Source organism: Gadus macrocephalus, chromosome 12 (assembly GCF_031168955.1).
Source record: "Gadus macrocephalus chromosome 12, ASM3116895v1".
Taxonomy (NCBI): Eukaryota; Metazoa; Chordata; class Actinopteri; order Gadiformes; family Gadidae; genus Gadus; species Gadus macrocephalus.
In genome coordinates this window covers 1346708-1352809 of record NC_082393.1, presented here as the reverse complement: position 1 = coordinate 1352809, position 6102 = coordinate 1346708, and the positions used below count along the sequence as shown (strand labels likewise).

General features: G+C 42.0%; 1 long non-coding RNA gene across 1 annotated transcript; it reads left to right on the top strand.

Moving 5' to 3' along the window:
* The first annotated feature begins 248 nt into the window (after positions 1–248).
* LOC132469345 (uncharacterized) lies at positions 249–1341 on the top strand. Its single transcript, XR_009528409.1, has 2 exons — positions 249–1206; positions 1277–1341. It is a non-coding gene; the product is annotated as an uncharacterized LOC132469345 (long non-coding RNA).
* The last annotated feature ends 4761 nt before the right edge of the window (positions 1342–6102 follow it).

Sequence of the window (6102 nt, the reverse complement as noted above, 5' to 3'; positions counted from 1 at the left end):
CAGGACTTGGAATAATTTAAGAACAATTGGATTTGGTACATGGGAATTATTTTAACGTGCCAGAAGTCAGTATTTTTTTACATGAATCACTTTTCTGCAATGCCTCGTTTTTAGAATAAATCACATATTTGGTAATATAAATTCTCTATGCTTTTATCCTCCAGTAGATCGTACCAACTAGTAGACTGATTATATATATATATATTATATATATATATATATATATATATATATATATATATATAATATATATATATACTGGAAGATTATTTAACTGAACGGCACTGAGTGGTAAAGATTCAGCCATTATTTGGTCAAATAAATGTTTAGTTTCTTTTGGCCATATCGGCAAATGACTAACGTTAAACACCGCCCCTCTAATCTCGTCATTGCTGATCACGTTCACCTGCGTTCGTTTACGCACACAACGGCGGGGAGCTGCCAGGTGGGCGCAGTGAAAAGTCAGGAGACTAGTTGGTATATTGGCATACATACAATTATGTATATATTGTTTTTTGGAGGAACCATCCATTCTACGAGAAGAACGATTTTACTCGGTGAGGATTTGAGGTTACGCCAAATACAACCATGCTTACACTATCCAAGTAATTAAACGGTAAGCCTGCTGAAGGCTAACTAAGCTAATGTTTGTTCGATCAATTCCCCAAAACCTAATTAGAAATGCACCAGGTGTTTTACAAATGCATTTTGAGTAAATTAATTGTTTGCTATTTTGTCAATTTAATGTGTATGCGTTCAGACTTTGAAACCGTCAAAGTCGGACATCAGTCATAATGCCGTAGGCGGCCATCGTCGGGCGGGAAAAACGTTCTAGAATCTTCGGTATGACGACGCGTTATTTTAGTAATGGAGGCCGTTTCCCAAGTCCCAACCCATTTGTTGTATTGCTGTTCTGTCCATGAATTCGCTATACATGTGTAATGTGACGAACACATTTACGTCACGTTAAAATCAGTCGTACAACAAATCCCTGTTAACGTTAAATTAGGTTGTTTGACTAAGGTCACTCACATCTTGCTAAAATCATATGTAATACCACTTCAAACAAGATCAGTTCATTCTACCCTCCATTCTTCCTCCTTTCAGGTGTAATTAGATTGATGGATAATCATTACGTGATGTGGAAATGACTCCACTTCTTGGAAGCAAGGCCTACAACTGGTAGACTAACCAAGGAACTCTGAAGTAAGACGAACACACTGCTGTACTTAAAGGTGTCTGTATATATGCGTTAACATGTTCATTCTCTTCTCAGGGCTAATGTACTGCTGAGTTCATGTTTAATGTGTTGGCTTCCAAATAAACCACTACTACATCGTTTGACTCATTATTTTATGGCTCCCTGGTTTTGTTATTTGGCTCTTCGTTAATAAATAAATAAACCTCTTTTTCACATCAAACTACATAGTTTGACTGATTCATTCACGGCACTCTGGATTTGTCACTTTGCTCTTAGGCCCCGTTTACACGAGGACGCTTGCGGGTGAAAACGACAAAATATTTTATCGGAAGTGCCTTTCGTTTAGACGGTGACGGCGTTTTTGGGGCATGAAAACGCATAAATCTGAAACCACCCTCCAGAGTGGAAAAGTTGAAAACGCTCCGCCGTAGCGTTTCCGTCTAAACTGCCAAGACGCAAAACACTGCTCAGATCTGCTCACGTCGCGTACGCGTTTACGTCACATACATGTGCCAGTACAAGGAAATAAACAAACATGTCGGATTATTTCCATGCGTCGGACCTTCAAGCTGCTCTGGCAGCTCTAACAAGCATACAGGAGTATTTCCACGAAATGTACAGGATATTTACAGATAGTATTACTGAACATAGAAGGATCTTTTGGGTTTTTGCGGCACGGATAAGAGAAGGAAGATTCTACGCATGCGCTCAGACATGGCGGTGTTGTGTGATAGTCTATCACAGCACCACCTAGCAGCCTGGCATGCATACCCAATCGAATTCCACACACTTTTGCGTCACCGTATGCACGCAGATTTCCTCCCGAAAACGCTCGTCTAAACGCGGAATAAAAAGTGAAGACGCAACGCCACTTTTGCGTCTTCTGTTCAGACCGTCATCGTGTAAACGTAGCCTTAGATAGGCTAAATAGAACGTGAGGGTACGCAATCGCATCTAATTGGTGCCAGGTGATGTCATGGTCACAATGACCTCACCTGGCATCAATTTGACCCAATCAGGAGTATGAATTGCTCAATATGTGGTATATTCTCAGAACTGTTGATATTTACGATATATATTGGCAAACCTTTATTGACCTTTAACCTGTATTGAATATTTTCGGTGTCCATGAATTAACTGGTTTATTCTAAACACTGGCATTGCCTAATATTTACTCTGTGTGTGTGTGTGTATATACAGGCCTATATAATATTTAATTACATTTATGTACATATAAATGTATAAATATGTGTGTGTATATATGTGTACGTGTGTATATCTATGTCATGAAATATTTTGTTAAACAGTTCCATTGAAAAGCACTTCTGAGGACAAAATGTACTTGACATGATTAAACCGTATGTACACTTCCTTTTTGTAGTACCCCATTGAAGCGCTCCAGGTTTCTGAAGCACTTGCGTCGAGCTATAAACCGAGGTAACGTAAACCCCTCGCGGGAGCTTTGAGGCATAATCATGACACAATTAAGATAATTTCCCAACCACTGCTGTTGGGGAGAAAAGCAATTTCCCCAGCCTCTAATCGTGGCTGGCTGTCAGATTAAGATAGAGGGGTGATTTGGGGGAAATTGTCTTGACGGAAGTGTTTGGTGAGGACGCCAGGTGGCCTCAGGTATGACACTATCTGCCCTGGAGGGAGAAAAACGTTTATTTTTATTTTATTTTTTATTTCTTCAATTGAAAAGCAAATTTTTTTTGTAGACATGTCTCTGGGCTCTTGTAATCGTAGTGGCTGTTTTTTTTTTTCTGTCATACACTATGTATCTTGTATTTTTATTTCTTATCCTCCCCTTCTCGAGTCTGTATAAATAAGGAAAAGGTCTAACTTATTCGTGAAATAAATGTTTAATCAAGTCCTGTTCAGCTTGCCATCTAAATTGAATTGTTCTGACATCATGACTTTAATCAGAACAAAGAAAACATCTTCCCAGCTGTCTTTTTGACCGCTTCCATACAAGGGCGAGTAGTCCTATACTATTATTATGAATCTAGTCGTCTGGTTGGATAACATTCCATGAGGCCCCTGCATCTTGTGTAATTGGTAGGGTTAGAGGTAGAAAGTAACCTTTCTAGTTTTATGCACTTGGGATTTAACAGACTTGTCCTACCTCATGGATTAATCAGTTTGCGGTATAAAATACATTTAACCACCATCATTTGACGAATTCCACACGACATAGACTTGTACAAAGGCCAGAATCAGTCTGTTGGTAAGGCCGTAGTCAATTTCTCTGCCACTAGATGGCGTTAGTGGACTTGGTTGAGTTTGTCTTGGTGAAATCTAGCTTAATCCAGTACCATGGTCCCGTAAATGAAATGGCACCATTTACACATACTATAGTATAGTATTTCTAAATGTAGTGCAAAAAAGTCACACGCTATATAGTAAACAAATCGCTATTATGTGCTGTACAATGTTGTTTTTTACTATCTAGACTATATCTAGCTGACAGTGAAGCTAAACCATTTTGTAGACAAATGAAGATATAGGTCTGATATATATCTACGCAACGTTAATTTAATCATTAACCCCAGCACGGATGATTCCTTAACTATAGGAATATTTCTTTATATATTTGCCGTATCAGTGTGTGTGTGTGTGTGTGTGTCTGTGTGCGAGCACTATGGCTAAAGATCAACAGGAGCGTACATTGTGTTGCAAAATTCTCCATTTAATACTATACTTAATAAAAAAACATTTGTTTTCAAGTACAGTATTAAAATTAAAGAGTGGTAAAAGTGTAAATGTTCAGGTGTAGAGAGAGTTGAGGTGTAGAGTGCACTACAAAGCATCTGTCGTACACAAGAGGTGAAGAACCTCCCAACACGTTTCGACCCGTCTGCGGCTCTTATCTGATCTCCAACTGTTGTTTTCTAACGCTTAAATCTCACCACTCAAAACTGTCAGACAAGAACGCTCCTCTCCTTCATTTGTTTTGTCTCCGTGTCAAAACAAAATGAAGGTTTTCAAACAACACGGAACGCAGCCTCACGGACCTAGTGGGCGTCTGTTGTAACATCGTGGCCTCTGTACGCTTAGTACACTTCAAGCTGTGTTTGCTTTGTTGGGGTTGAGCTGTGGCCTTGTCCCTTCTGCCATCGTCACAATACATCATGTGATCTTAAAAGGGTAAATAAAACCTTGACAGCACCAGTGCTTACAGATTGGAAATCCGCTATTTACCCAGGTTTCAACCAGCATATCCCGCTTTCCTACCTTGCACATAAGCACCAACCCCCTGCCTCCCGCCCCCCCCCCAAGGGGCTACCCCAGTTGTACTTGTAAGTCTCGCTTTGGATAAAGGTGGCTGCTACATTGCTTAATATGAATGCAAACCTGGTCACCTGTGGGGATGGGGACGTGATCAATGCGTGTGTACTAATGCCTCAACCTGGCTACCCTGCCTAGACCTGGTTTCCCTTTGCATGGAAACCCGCATGACCCCGGAGCAGCTCTTAGCTAGGATACCAGGATACCATATCAGTCCTCCTGCCCCTCTTTCTACCAGTGGCGGTGTTCCCGCTCCACTGTGTGGTAATGGGAAGGATTTGGAGTGGCGGTCTCTCACAATGACATGGTGGCGTGAACGGTAGCTTGGTGGCTGTGGAGCCACACGACTCCTCTCTGCCACGACGGCCCTTTAGTGCCTCCTGTCACACAGAGCGCTGGAGCTTTCAGGTCACCTTTAAGTGTCTAGACAGTGGGTTTGCTGCTCCACTGCTTCTCCTTGGGTTGGGGCCAAGCCTTCCCCTCTCTGGGGCCCGATAAGAGTCTTATCTGCTTGTGTTTGAGGGGCTGGGAACCGGAGAGAATGTCAGTCAGGTAACGGGGTTGGTGTTGGGACCCGAGTTGGGGTGAAGAGGGCGGTCCTAGGAGGACAGTGTAGGTACAGAGAGGTTGTCAGTCTGCGATGTCAGCTGGGTGGTTGCGACTTGTCATCATACATTGCAGCCGATATTGTTGATAAGTTATCTGTAGTCAAAGGCGGTTCCGGCACCATTTTGTGGGCTTGCGGGCTGAATTTGTTTCCCGGACCGTCCCTGCGCCCAGAGCAGGGTTGGAGAGGATGTTCTCTTCAATGTCTCCATGTTGTTGAAGGATAACTAAAGCACAACATAACTTGTAAATTGGATTGCATTATTAGTTGGCTCCCTCCCTCCCTAGGTGGAACACGTACTGCATGCATAACCTCTAATTAGCTGATTGTGTTCCCAGGTCATCTGTTGATTAAGCGAGGATGAGACACATCGGTCCTCCGCTTATTGTAACTGAATGGAAGCCTTTACAGGCGAGCCGGCAGCCCTGATGCCCTCGAATGAAAGCCGCCTGAAAGCATTTTAAAGGCTGTGTGGTTCTTCTTCAAGGGGACTGTGTGGGGAGCAAGGGTTCCAGAGGCACATTGATGTGATGGTTACTGTCCAACAGCAAGGACAGGCAGTGTGTACGGTACAGTTACCAACACAGAAGAGACACCGCAATATTCTCTCACCATACTCCATACACTCTATTCATTCCCCGATACTTCATATCTATGACTCAGTTGATGGTGCAATTTGCAATCAATGAGTGCATTCAACATGCCAAACATTTCCTTTTTTTTACGGCCGCTTTATGCCGTTGAAAAGACTTTAGATTCTTTCAACAGTTGTATGTATTTCCTGTTCAATAGGAGGGTTCTGAATAGACTAATGGAATAATCTCAGTTTAGCAGCAACCCAACCTGAGGACATTATGGATATGGGAAGGGAAGGAGAGGGAAACAAAAAATAGGAAAACTTAAGTTCTGCGCCTCACAAACCATGAAAGACAACAGTGGTCAAAGCAAGCTTCAATACATATTTTCTATTATCTTTTGGAGAATAATGGTTATAAAGAAGGAG